The following is an 18,476-nucleotide window of genomic DNA, read 5'->3' on the forward strand; positions in this document are numbered from 1 at the left end:
TCACAGTCTTTGGTGTGTCAGTCTCTCTGAATGGCAGCTCCTATCTCAGGGGGTGATGACTGGACTGAGCCGTTATTTGCCCGCTGTCAGCGCCGCTGGCCCTTCACTTCCAGGGCATTGAAAGGGTATTCAAACAGCGAGGATTCACTCCAGAGATTCTGTTCAAACACAGATTCAAATCATATCATGATCATATGAGTTATGAGAATCCTGTTGGTCTGACCTCAACTACCATTTCATTTTCAAGAGCTACGTCAATTAAACGACAATCATGAAGTATATAAAAGGTGATGCATATTTTTTATAAACACATTTAACTTTCATTTATCTAAACATGACATTACAGTATAATGTGGTTTTATTTTAGGTATGGTTTTTTCAGTTTTTCAGAAAGTCTGTATAAGCTTGACTAATGGCAGCATCGTTTCCATGGGCCCATGGTGCAAACTGGACTTTGATGAAGGAGGTTCTAGAGGCTTCCATTCTCCTCTCATTTTTCTCTCTCATTCTCGATTAGCAAATGAGTCGTTTCATTCTAACTGCTCATTCATCTGAAAGAAAGTGTAGGAAGCCACTTCACTGCACTTTCAGCGCGTTCTGCTGGTGAGCGGAGTTAAAGTCCTTCCACAAGCATCTTTATTCTTTATATTCGTGATAAAAACCTTCAGCAGCTCGTGCCATCTGCTGCTGAGCACAACTCATAAGTTCTCAGAATCGCTGCATTTGTGACAAAATATTTGCTGTCCTTATTAATCATTCAGATGGGATGAATTTAGGGGTTTTATTTATGTTCACAAGCGATCTGAAGCTCAGAAAAGCCATTTGTGTGTGTGTGTGTGTGTGTGTGTGTGTGTGTGTGTGTGTGTGTGTGTGTGTGTGTGTGTGTGTGTGTGTGTGTTTGAATGTGGGTTTTATGACACTACAAGTAGCATATGTATGTGAACTCTAGAGATCAAAATGAATCTTAAGTTAAATGACTGAGAATTGTAGTGTTCTGATTAGATCATAACTAGGGCTGCAAAAAGGTTTTCCAGCAAATTTCGGAAACATTCCAGAAATTTTGGAAACTTTCCAGGATTTTATGGAATATTCCAGAGATTCTTGGAATGTTTCAATTAAAAGAATTTAATTAATAATTTAAATTATTCAGAATCAATGTAGAGACAAATGTCTGAGGATTCTAGATTTCTAAATGAATCTATACTCAATCATTTTAGAATTCTAGAGTTCATATTTAGAGCCAACTGTCTGATGATTTCATAGTCTGGAGATCAGGACAGAATCGAAACTTTATTGTTTGCATATTCTAGGATTCAGAACTGTAGAGTCAGTCGTTTGTGAAATTGTAGAGTTTAGAATGAATCCAGACTCAATGATTTCAGTATTTTAAGGTCCAGAACAGATATGGTGTTTGAGAAATTGTATAGAGTTCAATCTTTTGAGAAATTGTAGGGTATAGAATGAATCTAGATTTGATCATTTGAGTATAGGGTTCAGAATATGTGAAGTTAATTGTTTGATAAATTGAAGAGTTCATAGTGAACCCAGGCTGAATTATAAGAGTATAAGTTTCAGAACAGTTGTAGAGTCCATCATTTGAGAAATTGAAGAGCTCAGAATGAATCCAGTCTAAATCGTTAAAGAAAAGGCTTCAGAACTGACGTAGAGTCAGTCGTATTGGGAAACTGTAGTGTTTAGAATGAATCCAAACTCAATTGCTGGAGTATTCTAAGGTCAAAAACAAATATTGAGTCATTTGTTGTTGAGAAATTGAAGCATTCAAACTCAGTTCTTTGCATATTTTAGGGTTCAGAAGATATGTTAATTAAGCCATTTTAATTTAATTTCAATTCAAGTCACATTCATAATCAATTGCAGCTTTAGCGTCTGAACCGTCCAGACCTTGAATCTTAGTTTCGTCCCAGTCAGCTCAAATGTTCTTCTTATCTGTGGTCAGCAGTGAAAGTTGTATCGTCTACACATCCAGATTTATGATGACTCAATACACACTCCAAACCACACACACACACACACTAAAGGAATTAAGACTGTATGACTGGACTAGACAGCACTGTCATGCAGGTCCGGTTAAATAGGCTAACTTTCTCCATCAGCATTCTGTGAACCATAACCATTACTACACAAAGCGCACTGATATGGTGTTTTTTCCCCATTTGCCCCATGGCTTGAAGTAAAAGATTTCTCACACCCTGATTGTACACTTTAAATCGAAGATCTTGTTATCCAGACATTTGCTAAAGGGGGTTTTATTCACAGTGGAAGTGTAGAGGCGATTATGCCATTTCAAAATCAGAGGTCATCAGATTGCAAGCACTTTGTAAAGTTTTTTGGTTATTCAGGTGCTTCCGTCTGTTCTGCCATTGTTGGCTTTAATGAATAAGTCATCAAGGCCAGTTGCCACTGCAAAACATACTTTTTATGTTCCATACCACAAGAATTCTTAATTATAAGTTGGAAATTAATGTTGTAATTCTATAAGACTGTCTGTCATTGTGTGTCATGATATTCTACCTAAATATCTAGCTGAATTTAGTCCAGAGGTAACAAGAACCGAGACAATCGGTGTCTGGCTTGCTGATGGATGTCTACAGGTTTGATAAAACATCTCAATGACCTACAATACAAGTTCAAGCAGAAGCCCAACTGAGTATTTGATAGCTGGTGGTTGAAAGGGTCCATTTATTTGCCATAAAAAGCATTGATAGAGCATTTGATGGATAGAAAATCATAAGATTTGCTTTAAATGCTCTGAAAAGAGCCAGGTCAGACTGAACTAAAGCTTAAAGCATAATTGATTGTACCCATCTGTCTGAAGTTCCTACAAGCATGTTATAGAAATGTTATAGTAAAATTTGGTTGTGTAACATACCTGTATAACAACTTTCACAAAACTTTGTGTTACACACACTATGACCATCGAAACCAATGAAATTATATCTTTCTATCACAACACAGTCCCTAGTATAAGAAAACTTAAATTCAGAGCTTATATTTTATAGTGTGTATATACAGCTCTGGAAAAAATTAAGTGACCACTGCAAAATTATCAGTTTCTTTGTTTTTTATATTTATAGGTATGTGTTTGACTAAAAAAAAAAAAATGAACTGCTGACAGCATTTTTATCAAAAATTCCAAATAAACATATTGTAATTTTGAGCATTTATTTGCAGAAATTTACAAGTTTTGGCATGCTCTCTACAAGTCTTTCATGTTGCTGTTGGGTGACTTCATGCCATGGCACAAAAATCCAAGCAGCTAGCTTTGTTTGATGGTTGTGACCATCCATCTTTCTCTTGATCATATTCCAGAGGTTTTCAATGGGGTTCAGGTCTGGAGATTGGGCTGGGTCTTGACCTTGATTGACCTGGCTGTGTGGCATGAAGCATTGTCCTGCTGGAGTTGGGGAATATAGTCAGAGCAGAAGGAAGCAAGTTTTCTTCCAGAACAACCTCGTACATGGCTTGATTCATTCACCCTTCACAAAGACGAATATGCCTGAAGCACCCCCAGATCATCACCGATCCTCCACCAAATTTCACAGTGGGTGCAAGACACTGTGGCTTGCCTTAGTCTGGCTCTTCTTTGCTTCTCATTGGTGAAGGGCTTTATTCTAGATTTGCCTGTTTCGAACGGTACTCGCCGTGCACTTCATCCCAGCTACAGTTTGCCATTCTATTTTTTAGATCACTTGATGTCATCCTACAGTTGTTGAGTGATATTTAAATGAGTTGGCGTCATCCCGATCAGTGAAGAGTAGTGCCCTTTTCCGATCTGTAGTTTCATAGTCCCCAATGTCTGCAGCTTGACCTTGTTCTTACGAACCGATGTCTGTGAAATTTTAAGGATGGAAGCAACCTGACGCTCACTGTATCCCTCTGCTAGTAAAGCCAGAATTGAATCCTTCTTTTCCTCACTCAAAACTTTTCTTTACAACTCTTTTGGCATGGCCAATAGTTATTATTTGATTCCAATTACTTTTGAGGTACTATAACCACTGTTTTTGCCATCCAGCTGGCCCTATTGCAAGAGGTTAGTGATGACCACAGCAGTGGTTTTTACTTCTCCTTGTTAAATAAGACAATCAGTACTTCATTAAGCAGAATGAGGTGTGCCTGTGTTGGAATTCAACACTGGAACTGAATGTCTGCCATATATGTAGAGATGCTGGTTTAAGAAAATTTGGAATGGTCTCTTAATTTGATAGATAGATAGATAGATAGATAGATAGATAGATAGATAGATAGATAGATAGATAGATAGATAGATAGATAGATAGATAGATTAGAACCTATATCTCAACTGTAAAACAATTGCTGTTTCATAGTTCTACAACATGAAAAATAGCCATTATAACATATGCATGAAAAATGTAGAGACATTGGATATAACTATGGGGCAGCATTGTGCAGCAGCAAGCATCACAACAAAAAAGGAACCTCGATGTTGCTCTAGGTAAATGTGTGCAAATTTATAGGGCCCCATTCCTATATTTCACCTGGGGCCCTCAAATCACTAAATCCGCCCTGCAGAGACATTAAAGAGTGCTACTGCTACATTCCGTCTAAATGTTTGCTTTAATAATTTGTTTTGCACATTATGTTGTCACTTAAATACCTTGTCTTAAGGTCCGGTGTGAGACGTAATGTTCTAACCGGACATCCTGTAGCTTTTCAATTTATCCAAACCAGAGTGAGATAGCAGAGAAGGTTTTACAGATAGATAGGAAGTTGCAGTAGATTGGAAATGAGCTGCCAGACGATTTGTTTGAAGGTATACGTCAAATCTCTTTTTGTTTAGAATTTGGGAGAATCTAATACTGTAAGTATTAAAAATTACATTATGAAGCTACTTTCTCTCAAATCTTGTTTCCGCCTCCTACATTGCAGTTTTCCTTAAGAAAAATGTGGCTTATTAAAGATGCACATAGATACAATTGAGCTCTTGAAGGCCTCCATATAACTGATATAAACAGCCGGATAGAGTCCAATGTGACGCTTCGCATTCTTTACACATTAAAACACCCAGAACAACTAAATGAAATCATCACTCATCACTGGTGGTTGGAGTGCAAGTAATGGTAATTTCTCTGCCTGCTGTTGCGAATGTGTTTTGGGTGGGCTAGCAGGGGGTCTCCATCACATTAGAACTCATTACCATTGCTTTACCACTACAGTGTCAGGAAACATTGTGTCTATTGTGTGCATCTCTAGAGCAGAACTCCATGTTCCATCTCCTGTGTTAGTTAATATGGTTTAATTTAGACTCTTGGTACGTTAATATAACCAGAAATCACTTCCATTCAGGAATAAACCTGAAGTATGATTACTCTAAGAATGGACAGATGTGGTTTTGTGGATGTCAGAAATTTTCTTTAAGTATTTTGTGTTTTTTATCTGAACAAACTGTGAGAGAAAATGGATTAAATGTGACACTGAAGCCGTAGTTTTCAAAACTGATCATAATGTGTATTTAAATTCAAACAGATATACTGACACTAAATTAAAATATAAATAACCATAAAAATAAATAACAAAAAAAATTACTTTCTTTAAAAAAAAGAAGAAGAAGCAACATACTTTTTTTTCAGTGAATAATTTCTGTTTAAACCTAAGCAAAGTGATTCACTAAAATAAATCAGACATTGAAATTTAACGTATTGTACCCGAACTGATTTAACTGCTTCACTAAAATGAATTTCATATTCAGAATCTACTCTGATGACTATGGAAGCTTGTTTCCGCCTTGATAATAAATAAATATATAAAGAAAGAAAACAGGTAATTCAACTTTTTATCTCACAATGCTGAATTTTTTATTCTCATATAAACTCAAAATTGCAAGATATAAACAGAATTTTGAGATGTAAACTCAAAATTCAAAGAAAAAAGTTTGCAAGATACATTTAAAATAGTGAGATAGTAAATAGTAAACTTGGAATTATGAGGGGTAAAAGTCAAAATTCTGTATTTATATGTCTCAATTCTGACTTTTTGTCTCAGAATTGCACAACATACACTCAGAATTGTGAGATATAAACTCAGAATTTCAAAAAAGGGAAAAAAAGTTGTAACTGTGAGACAAAGTCTTATTTATTTATTTATTTATTTATTTTATTCATTTTTAATTCTGTGGCAGAAAGTGGCTTCCATAAACAACACATGGACTAGGGTCCACAAATAAACTGTGAAAGCTGTATAGTGAAAAAGCTCCCTTCTTTTGTAAAGAAATTGTTGAAAACAGACTTCCTGAATAATCTGTCTTCTCCTTAATAGATTAATAGAACTTAATAGAACATCAGTAGAACTTAATCAATTTCATGTAAAATACTCTGGCAGAGAATCCGGACAGAATCTTAAGGCCCGATCACACCAAGGACAATAACTATAAAGATAACGATAAAGATATAGTTCTAAAAATCGTTTTCAGTATTAAAAGAACAACAGAGTCCACACCACAACTATAATGATAAAGACAAAGAAAAACGATATCGTTGCAATCACTTTCAAAAAAAATTTTTTCCAGCTGATGATCGATAAAAAATTGACAGCCAATCAGAATCCATTACAATGGAACACAACTAGTCAACATAAACCCACTACCAGATGGCGATTTAACACATCTCTTCTGAAAGACCATGATTTTGACAGTTATCTCAAAAGAGAAAATGGGCATGCTTTCTGGAGTTGAATGACTCCCCAGAAACATCTCCATCTCTTCTGTGGGAAACAGGGAAAGCAGTATTAAGAGGAAAAAATAATTTCATTCTCAGTTTACAAAAAAGAAAAGAAAAAGATCAACAAGCAGAATTGGAACAAAAGATCAAATTACTAGAAGACATTAACATAAATAACCCAACAGAAGAAACACAGAATTCATTAAGGAAATATAAACTCAAATTGAACGAATTTATCAATAAACATACACAATTCCTAATTCATAGGCTAAGACAAGAAAACTTCCATCATAGTAACAAATCTGGTAAATATTGGCAAATCAAATCAAACAAAATAAAGAAAAAGCTACAATACCAGTGATTATAGACACAGCAGGGAAATCCACCAACTCACCAGAAGAAATAAATCAGACCTTTGAAATATTTTACAGTAAATTATATTCCTCTGAAAAAGACCCAGATCAGAAAGACATTGATTCATTTCTCAATAATATCAACCTACCACAACTCAGTAAACATCAAATAAAAATACTCTTGAATCTCCCTTATCAGAACATGAACTTTTTAATGCCCTCAAACTTATGGCAAACAATAAAGCACCAGGCCCCGATGGATTCCTGCTGAATTCTACAAACATTTTTGGTCCATTTTATCGCCACTTTTCATCCGTATGATAACTGAATCAAAACAAAAATCAAAACTCCCAGATAATATGAACACAGCCACTATTTCACTCCTTCTTAACCAAATAAAGACCCAACATCACCGTCAAGTTATCGTCCAATTTCCCTAATCAATGTAGACATCAAAATCATCGCCAAAGCACTAGCACATAGAATAGAAAAAGTCACACCATCTATAATCCATCCAGATCAAACCGGTTTCATCAAAGGTAGACTTTCGTCCAATAACACACGCAGACTTTTTAACCCTAATGCATTATTCATCAACTCAAAAAAAAACAAAACCATCATAGTTACTCTCGATGCAGAAAAAGCTTTTGATAGGGTCAATTGGAAATTCCTGTTTTCCACATTAGAGAGGTTTGGTTTTGGGGAGGTCATTCATTAATTGGATCAAAATTCTGTATACATCACCTTCAGCCACTGTCATCACCAATGGACTAACATCACATATCTTCACACTACAACGGGGGACTAGACAAGGATGCCCACTCTCCCCTTCATTATTACCATTTTCATTGAGCCATTAGCAGCAGCCATCCGACAAAACAGCTACATTAAAGGAATTCAAACACTAAACATGCACCACAAAATTAGTCTTTACGCTGATGATATATTACTATATTTACAAGACCCCCCATCATCATTACAAGAAACAATTAAACTCATTGATTCATTCTCAAATATCTCTGAATACTCCATCAACTGGAGTAAATCGGCCATACTTACATTACATTCCAACAGCATGGATGTGACATCCCAAACACCACCTATTCCTTTGTGCACCAACTATATCACATACTTAGGCATTAATGTTTCATTAATGTCCCCAGGCTGTCTGAGCTTTTTGGACTTAACTTTTCTCCATTACTTAAAACAATAAATGATGACCTTCATCGCTGGATGAATTTACCACTATCCATTATGGGCAGAATATCAGTAATTAAAATGACTATACTCCCTAAATTAACACTATTTATTTACAATGATTCCAGCATTACCCACCCTCACCTGGTTTAAAAATCGCTAGATTCAATCATCACTAAATTCTACTGGAAAAATAAGACCCCAAGAATTAAATTATCTACACTACAGAAACCAAAAACACAAGGAGGACTTGAAGCTCCACATTTATACCACTACTTTTTGGCCAATCAGCTCCAAAATATATATAAATGGATTCATCCTAACCCATCAGAAAGCACATGGCTAGATGTGGAACAGTCAGTTTGTAAGGACATTAACATTTCAGATTTACCCTTCTATAATCAGACAATCAAAAAGCATAACTGTTTTAAAACCCACAACAATAGCCACAGCTCTGACAGCCTGGTGGAAATTTCATCAAATCACAAACACACCTCTTGCACCATCTAAATACACTCCGATTTGGAATAAACCCAGATTTCATAGTTAACAAGAAGCCACTCAACTTGCGCACATGGGTAGATAAGGGCATCACACAACTTCAACACATCCTCCTTAATAATAACTTGGCACCATTTTTCCCACTTGGTCCAGAAAATACGGCATTGGGAGTAATTGTTTTTTGGAATACTTACAAATCAAATCTCTATTCAATCAAAAATTGACACTCAGACAATTAATCTAGACCTTCCCCCTCCAATCTCAGAGCTAATTAATATAACCTCCCCAAAAAAACTACTCTCCCAAAATATATAAAATAATATCCAAATCAGACAATACATTAAGCTTACCCAGTGCTAAATGGGAATCGGACTTATCCATTACTCCCAATGCCGCTTTCTGGACACAAATCTGTAAAAAAATATCACCTTCATGAAAAAAAAACGCCAACTTACAACTTATACAGTATAAAGTACTTCATAGATCTCACCTTACTGGGCAGAAAATTATTTAAAATGGGTTTTACTGCAGAAGCATGCTCACATTGCACACAAAACACTCCAGACACCTATTTACACGCTATTTGGGATTGCACCTCAGTTAAAAAATTTCTGGGAAAATGTTACTAACTCACTATCCAAATTTATGGGATGTCACATCCCGCTGTCCCCCTCCCTTTGTATATTAGGTGACATATCCATAATCAATCTAAACAGTACAAACAGTCAATTACTCCTAGTAGCTCTAACTATCGCCAAGAAAACTATCCTCATGAACTGGAAATCAAGGAACACCATTACACATTACAACTTGGAAAAATTTATTAAATAGAGTACATATCCATGGAAAACTTGTCTACCTCCACTCAAAATAATATACTAGAGCTACACCCTTCTTGGTTATCTCTCCTTATCTCCTAACAGTCATGAATCCACTGACCTTCTTTGTCTGGAGCCATCTTCAATTATACACCATCAATATTCACACATGATTGGGGGGGAGCAAGGTCAGGTAGAGGTAACAACACCAACTATTAAATATATATATATATATATATCAAATATATAAAAAATACTCATAAGATTATATTGAAATTTCTCTCTCTCTCTCTCGCTCTCTCTCTCTCTCTCTCTCTCTCTCTCGCTCTCGCTCTCTTGCTGCTTCTGGACCCGGGCTGGCAGTAGCATACTGGTCCCTACCATGTATGGTTTTGATTAGCTGTGGGTGGGTGTGATGTGGGGCCGGGGTCCTTGGGCTTTGTACTTTTTAACCTGGGATTTCTCGTCTCCGGCTGGACCAGCACTTGCCTCGCTGTTTTAATACATCACATGTTAGATGAAGTGCACACACAGTCATTTGGACCATAAAACAAGCCCAAAAAAAAAAAAAAAAAAAAAAAAACACATAGGGTAATTGTGGTGTGGGCGTGGCAGCTTGGGCTTTGTACTGGGCTGGCTCCATGTTGCACGCCATACTTTTTTAAAATGCATTACACACTAGTTGACAAACATATCATGAGTATAACAATGAAAGCAGCCATATTTATAAAAAACAAAAAAAACACATAGGGTAAGTGTGGTGTGGGGGCGTGGCAGCTTATGGTTTGTACTGGGCTGCTCCATGTTTACACGCCATTGTTTTTTAAAATGCATTACACACTAGTTGACAAACATATCATGAGTATAACAATGAAAGCAGCCATATTTATAAAAAAAAAAATAAAAAAACACAAGACAGGGTAAGCGTGGCATGTCTGGGACGGCTGGGAATGAGTTAGGATTTGGTGACCCTGGGCCCCGAGGCACCTCACCTTGATAACCCCTTTGCAACTTGACGCTGGCGGGGGTCTATCATATGCCATGGCCATGAGGGATGTCAGAGGCAGCTTTAATAGTTGTATCAATATTATTATTATTATTATTATTATTTTATTATTATTATTATATTATTTATTGCAACTACTACTATTATCATTACTTTCAATGGCTGCAATATTATTATTACTATTATTATTATTATTATTATAATTATTTTTCTACTACTACTACTACTATTTTATTTGTCCTTTTCCTGATCCTTTAACCTCCCCCTCATTCTGGAAGAAATATTTGTTAATATATGTTTATCATTACTACGAATGCTAATACTATTATTACCATTTGTCTTTTCTTATTAATTGGATTTATCATCATTATTATTTATTATTATTATTATTATTATTATTATTTATTATCATTATTATTTCTAGTACTATTGCTATTGTTATGTGCGTATATATGTATGTGTATTTATAATTTTTTTTTTTTTTTTTTTTTTTCCCTCTCTGGTTAAGTCTGTGGTACTTCCCTACAGCCCCCTTTATTCATATATTTCTACTCCCTCATCCAGTTACACTAACACACACGCACACATACACACACACACACACAAATCGTACTGATATGTATGTTATGTCGGTCTCTGAATTTGTTTTTTGCATTTAATTTGCTTTTTTGTAAATCTTGTAATAGTCTGTTTGCATAATTAAAAAAAAAAAAAAAAAAAAAAAAAAAAAAAAAAAAAAAAAAAAAAGAATCCATCCTGTTGTAACGCGCTCGAGAATTTAAAGCGCCAGACGAGCGTGCCGCTTAGAATAAACAGAAGATATCGTTCGCTGGTGTGGATGTACTCTGGCAGAGAATCCGGACAGAAACATAATAAAAGAATAAGAAACAAAAAAAACACTTACATTTCATGTAAAATACTCTGGCAGAGAATCCGGACAGAATCTTTGGAAAGGTGTCACACACAATAAATGCCCTTTGAGAATGTAAAATGTGGAGCTTCAAACAGACGAGCATGAGAGCTTAGAGCACAGCACGGCTCCTGTCAAGGAGAAAGATTTCAGAGTTTTCAGGTAACAGTAGAGGATGTCAATTTTTCCCCCTGAACACGGCCACTCTAAGGCAGGTGTTCAGAGAGAGTTGAAGTCAGCTGTGAATAGAAATGTTTCTGACCAGAAGAGGAGGGCTTCTGACTTCAGACACGCTGCTGTTGTTACTCACCCTTCCTTGACTCTTAAACTTGCCCACCATCTCCCGCTCGAGCTCTGAGCCCCACCCATTGCTCCACCCCAGTATCTCATTCCTGTCTGCCCCCATTATTATCACCTTGTTTCATTTTTGCAGTAAATCACACAATAAATGCATACTATGAAAGTTTAAAATCTATTTAAAAGTTTGAAGGTTTTCAGCTTGAAGTAGCTTTAAGTTTGAATAAGCTTGATGTTTTTAATTTTTTAAGAAAGCTTGAATTTTCCTCTGTCTACTGCTTTTAACGTCACTGCTCAGGGTTTGGGATTGTGCCACCAACGAGTCATGACATCATTTCCTGTGGCTCCAGACTGGTTAGTCATATTTACAGCTCAGGTGATTGCCAAGTCATTGAGACGAATGAGAATGACATGACATGACATGACATGACGTGACATACAGCCAAGTATGGTGACCCATACTCAGAATTCGTGCTCTGCATTTAACCCATCCAAAGTGCACCCACACAGCAGTGAACACAAACACACCGTGAACACACACCCGGAGCAGTGGACAGCCATTTATGCTGCGGCACCTGGGGAATGTTGCGGCGCCCGGGGATCTAATCTAATAGTAAACATCCACCCACATAGCCTGACAGCCCAATAAACACTCCCCTGCCTGGCTGTAAGCCCCGCCTCCAGCCTCGCCTCATTCCATTCATGTGTGCCAGGCTCTGAAGGCCGCCTCGCCACACAGCTCACTGGCAAGATTAGACTCTATTGTATGGAGAGTGAGCCGGCAATAGGCCTGTCAGCTTTCTGGCACCCAGGGAATAATTATGCTTGGACTGATAGATGGCCGTAACTGCGGAAGAAGAATGGAGTAATTCTCATATGTGCCCTACCGCAAAATGCCGGCGGCCATTAACTGGAATGATGGGGAATTAAATTCTCCGCAGTATTTTAACAGGATCTCATTTGCAGCGGAAAGCCGAAATATTGCAGCATACCTCTCAATTGTGTCATTTGATTTCAGCTGCCTTTGAATAGCACTCGTTGTGTGGTAATCACTCTCCTGTGCGTGACACAGGGGACAGCCGGGAGATCAGAAATGCTCATAAGGCTGCTGAGTAATTAAAAGAGATTCAGTCAAATAGATCAATGAGGATGTGGTGTTTACACTGGCTAGGTGTCTGTTTAAAGGGACAGTTCGTCATAAGAATAAATATTCTGTCATTATTTAGTCATTCCAAACCCTGTGTGACTGAATTTCTTTAGCAGAAAAAAAAAAAAAAATTGTGTTTCATGCATTAAATTTAAATGAATCACTGAACATTTGCAGAAAATCTACTCACCCTCAGGTCATCTATGTCGGAACAGATTTGGAGAAATGTAGCATTACATCACTTGCTCACCAATAGATCCTCTGCAGTGAATGGGTGCCGTCAGAATGAGAGTCCAAACAGCTGATAAAAACATCACAATAATACACAAGCAATCCACACCACTCCAGTCCATCAGTTAACATCTTGTGAAGTGAAAAGCTGTGTGTTTATAAGAAACAAATCCATCATTAAGATGTTTTATCTTTAAACTGTCGCTTCTGGCCAAAATACCATTCATTATCTATAACACTACCTCCAATGAAAAAGACCATCCCCTCTTGTCCTCTAACATCAAAATCCACCCACTTATTTGTTTAGAACTATTTTCACTTGTAAATAGTGCTGGATCTGTGCATATTTCTCTCCTGATTCAGAAGAGACAACTTTTTCATCAGAGAAAGCAATATTATCGATAAAGGACTTGTAGCTGAAAGCAACAGCTGGAAGTTAAAAAAGGTCTTCATGATGGTTTTTTTTCTTACAAACACGCAGCTTTTCACTTCTCAAGACATTAACTGATGGACTGGAGTGGTGTGGATTACTTGTGGATTATTATGATGTTTTTATCAGCTGTTTGGACTCTTATTCTAACGGCACCCATTCACTGCAGAGGATCCCCTGGTGAGCAAGCGATCTAATGCTATATTTCTCCAAATCTGTAAAAGATAAAATAAACTTACTCAATCTACATCTTGGATGGCCTAATGGTGAGTAGATTTTCCACACATTTTAATTTTTGGGTGAACTATTCTAGTCTTCTGAAGTCATATAGTTATTTTGTGTGAAGAAAAAAACAAAATCTACTCTGCTCATCTTGTCTAGCTAAAGTTATTGCATGAACTTTGGTCATCATTAGGCAAAGTTATTGGGCCACACATGCATTCTAACTAACTAGAACTCAAGAGCTTTAATTTCCAACTCCTAAAACATCTGATATCCTGATGCGTTTAATCGTCTCTGTGCCAACTGATCAGAGAGCATCTTCCGTCTGTAAGAATGTTTATGACTTATCTCAGCATTAGATTAAACTCCTTTCCCATGAGGATTCATGTCAAGTTGAGCAACAACTCAAAAGCTCATTAATTAGTCTTCCTTTTGATGGCTTTTCCAATATCCAGAGATCATGGTTTGGCTCTTAGCATGCCACTCGACTTTTCGACATGGCAAACAAGTATATTTATGAGTTCATAATTGCTTCTTTGATCTTATTGCGGGTCACAGGTTCGTTTCTGCATCAGGATATGGAGAACGGGATATTTTCGGGCCGGAACCTTCAGTCATAAATGGCTTTGTGCAGAATTGTTTCTTTAAAAAGACAGTATTTTGTCAGAAATAGGGTTGATGGCAAAGCAAAAGCCTTTTTTATCTGGACTCAAAACAGAACTGTAATTTTCACACTCCTTTTCAAAGAGAATCAAATTAGTCTTCAGTGGAAAGAGAAAAGACCTTTTTAATATTTCAGTTGTTTCTAATATTAGATAGATAGATAGATAGATAGATAGATAGATAGATAGATAGATAGATAGATAGATATATATCTATATATATATATATATATATATATATATATATATATAATAGATAGATAGATAGATAGAATGTATATATATATATATATATATATATATATAATATATATATAAATTTTGCATTATTTGAATGTCTCAAAATGTTTTTAGTTGGAAAAATATATTTTAATTAATCAAAACTTTTTTAAACAGAAAAATATATTTTCTTTAAGCTGCACTTTTTGCAACATATAATTTGAAATATATTTTGGTTAGAAAAAAAACCTTTATGATTTTCGTTTTGAGAAAAAGACCTTAATAATTCCACTTTATAATCTGGCTTCTAGAGTTTTAGAAGAGATCTCAAACTGTGTTCATATTAATTTTGTAGCTTAGCAAGTTAATAACTGAAAACTCACATTCTTAAAGAGCAAAAATATGAGTCATAAGGTTTCCTCCAAGCTGCGTTTATCCATCATTTATCAATGTTTTGCATCTTTCTGGCCTTCCATGTTGCCCCCTTGAACATGGTGGTCAACATGTGGTATGTGCCCAAATGCCCATATGGTCAATCCAGTCCGGCTTTTGTTCTCTTAAACCCATTCAGGCTATTTGATGGCTGATGATTTAGTTAGAGAGTCTGGCTTGCTACTGTAGTTTTCTGCTTGAAAGCGGCATGCATTTTCATTAAGTTTACTGTTAGAGAGCGTTTTGTGCAACAGCTCTTTATTTTCTAAAAGAAAGCTGTACTTTTCAGCATTACAATGAGATTTTCTTTCATTCGTGCAGCTGAGGGTGAAATATTGATACCCTGTTGAACTTACCATGAATTTGACCTAGGAACTCTTGCTTGTGAAGCTAAATGGGTGTTTTAGTTTCACAAAAACCTCATTTAAATATTAAATTGTCATTTGGGAGAGCTGTAACCCTAGTGTAACCTTAGATTGCAAATACACTAGTGGAATTTTCTATTTTTGACTTGTGAAGTTAAACCACAGTGGAGAACATGATATTTTGACAATTTGTAATAAACAAGTCTTAGCATTATATATATATTCTGCACATTCAGGGCTATTAAAAATACCTACAGTGCAGGGAGCTGTAATTCAGGAAGTGGCTTTGATGATGTTTGCTAGTGAGATTCAGGTGGAGATGTAGCTGCAGCGGGAAATTCACTCTAAAAATGAAGGGTGGCCGTGATGGTCTCGCAGCGTGTGTTCAACTTTTGTATTACGCACCTCGCGACCAATCAGAGAGGGGAAAACTCTAATTGTGTGGCCAAGAGGAGACAAAGCAACCCTCCCAGCGGAGGCAATCAGTAACAGTGGACGCTTACAGCAGAGCCAATCAAATGGAAAGGTTATGAGTTATAATACCGCAGGTCTCATTTAAAATATACCGAGAGCTGTTAAACCTTGAGTAACGGTCACAGCTGCTGCAGCCATGCGAGGATTCATGTAATGGAGCTTAATTTAAAATATACGGGGCGGATGCGTTAATAAAGGCTTGATGCAGAAATATTTCTTGTGGGACTTTATCATGACCGCATTCTCTGCAGCAAAAAAAAAGATTGTTTTGGGTCATTAATAGGTTGCTAAGTTGCTCCAAGGGGTTTTTAACATGTTGCTGTGCAGTTGCAAGGGTGGTCTGTGTGGTTGCTAAGGCATTCAATTCTTTGACATTCTGCTCTCTAGATACGGTTTGAGTCTTTGCTTCAATGCAAATCCATGGGAATTTTTTGTCATGTTTTATCATCCTTCAGGTACAAATCATATGTGGGTGTTTCTTCAACTTGGGGTCCGATTTTTATTAAAAAGAAGAAAAAAAATCAGTTCATGTTGTTTAACTCTCAGATATTAGATCTTGAATCGAATCGTTTATATTTTTCCATGAAAACTGATTAAAAAATTAATTTTTATGTTGATAAATCTAAATAAATAATAATTAATTGTTAGTGTTTTCCCTCATTTGTCATTTCCACATCAACAATTTTGCCCCTATTAAGCTTGAGCTGAAATATGAGAGGTGATGTAAAATCGAGGTAAATGTCACAAAATCAAAGTAAATATCACTTGTGATCAATGTTTATTGTCCATCATTTCCAATTGAGCTGTAATTTTTTCCAAAATATCATTTAATGCTGTGAAATAGGCAAAGACCTCTTTTTGAGATTTGGTGGAAATAACACTGTGGTGAAATTAGATTTTAAGCACTGAGATACACCGTAGGACATTTTAGTTAACACATTAAGCTAGTGAGAGTATGAACATTTTGTTTTAAGACTTTGTCTAAAATTCCACAGGAACAAAATTGACCATAGCTGAAAGAAAAAACCCATGTCCAATAACTTATGAAAGTAATAGCATGCCTTTAATTTGAGATATCGTTCATTTCTGTAGCGTGCAGGATGAGATATGTTTCAAATTTCAGTACTTCATATTGGCGTTTGCTCAAATCCCTAACCCTCAGTTTGAGTAATAGTACCAATAGTGATGGTTGGCTTAGTGAACGCGGCTAATAAATGAAATATATATAAGACAGTTCAATCCAATGAAATCCACTCAGCTGATGACATATTGAAGCATTAGTCCTAAAATATTCTCTTCTGCTTTGTTTTCTCATTGCAGTTTCATCTGTTCTGGGATTTTTCACTGAGGAGACATTAAGACAGGGGAATGTGGACGCAGGAGAGAACGTGTCTCTATCTCCTGCAAGATTCCCTGTGAACCAGCAGCTTCCGTCCTAAAGAGCAGAGAAGCGTTTACTGCCCGTGAGTACAACTCAGCCTCACCTACAGAGTGAGTGATTTGTGTTTCTGTGATGTTATGTAAGTGCTGGCACGGTATTTTTCCTCAGTATACTGCCGTCTCCTGCAGCTACACTTTAAATCATATTAAAGCCAATGTGCCAGAAAAGAAATAGAGTTGATTTCGGAATAAAAGAGGTGCCACGTTGACAGTCTGTGAGTGTGAGCATATCTGACAGACAGCAGCTTCCGTAGGAGTTTACAGGGGTTTGTCTGAACCGTTCAGGGCCACCAGGAGACGTCCAAATGTGTGCGCACCCACAAACCCAGTCAAAGCAGAACAAACATCCCCACTGACACGTATCCGCATCAGATGACACCCATGGCAAGCTGTAATCTGATTGGCTGGCTTTATGTAACTCAGGATTCTCAGGTTTTTAGTGGGTTGTCCTGTTTACAAGGTACTGGGTTGGTTAAAATGAGCTTGAGTTTGAGAGGATTGTGGGATTGTTTGAGGCAGTTTTTAAGTTCAGAATTCTTCAGATATTTTTGTTGATACATAATAAATTATATTGGAGGACTACTTGTGCACAATGTGCATTTCTTAATATTAAGGCCAAAATGTGTTTCGATGTCACTGTTGACAAAGATATGATCTTTGAATAATATCTTGTTCTTTAAATGCAAGATATTTAAAGTGCACTAAGTATACTTGCAGTAGTTTAATTTTAGCACAATCAGGTGTACTTCAGTATATATTTAGTTGGACTTCAGCAATACTTTTACACAATTAAAGAGCATTAAGTACAAAATAATTTCTCCCAATTTACCAGACTTTAAACATACCAGCTTAGCTTAGTAAAAGTACAGTTGCAGGGTATTTTTTATTAAGTACATAAAAATAAAAATGTATTTGTAGTATATTTAACATGAAATAATTGTATTTCAAATACATTTTAGTATTTTTTTTTTCACGAGGGTACATTATAAAATTAAATATTTTTGTACACTAATGTTTTAAGTATACAACAAAATGCCCCAAACTGTAGCGTAGATGTCACAATACAAATCAAATTTC

The 18,476-nt window shown here is 36.3% G+C and overlaps 1 protein-coding gene across 4 annotated transcripts in view; it reads left to right on the forward strand.

The window, feature by feature from the left end:
* Positions 1-18,476, forward strand: part of LOC109059824 (leucine-rich repeat and immunoglobulin-like domain-containing nogo receptor-interacting protein 1) — a 74,799-nt gene that overhangs the window by 20,089 nt on the left and 36,234 nt on the right. For 3 of the 4 annotated variants that reach the window (XM_042715078.1, XM_042715080.1, XM_042715077.1), the window contains one exon: positions 17,280-17,422. The gene's annotated coding sequence lies outside the window, so the exon portion shown is untranslated. Of the gene's footprint in view, positions 1-17,279; positions 17,451-18,476 lie in introns of all 4 variants that reach the window. The other variant, XM_042715079.1, reaches the window with a different exon arrangement.

The sequence above is a fragment of the Cyprinus carpio genome, chromosome A25, assembly GCF_018340385.1.
Source record: "Cyprinus carpio isolate SPL01 chromosome A25, ASM1834038v1, whole genome shotgun sequence".
Taxonomy (NCBI): domain Eukaryota; kingdom Metazoa; phylum Chordata; class Actinopteri; order Cypriniformes; family Cyprinidae; genus Cyprinus; species Cyprinus carpio.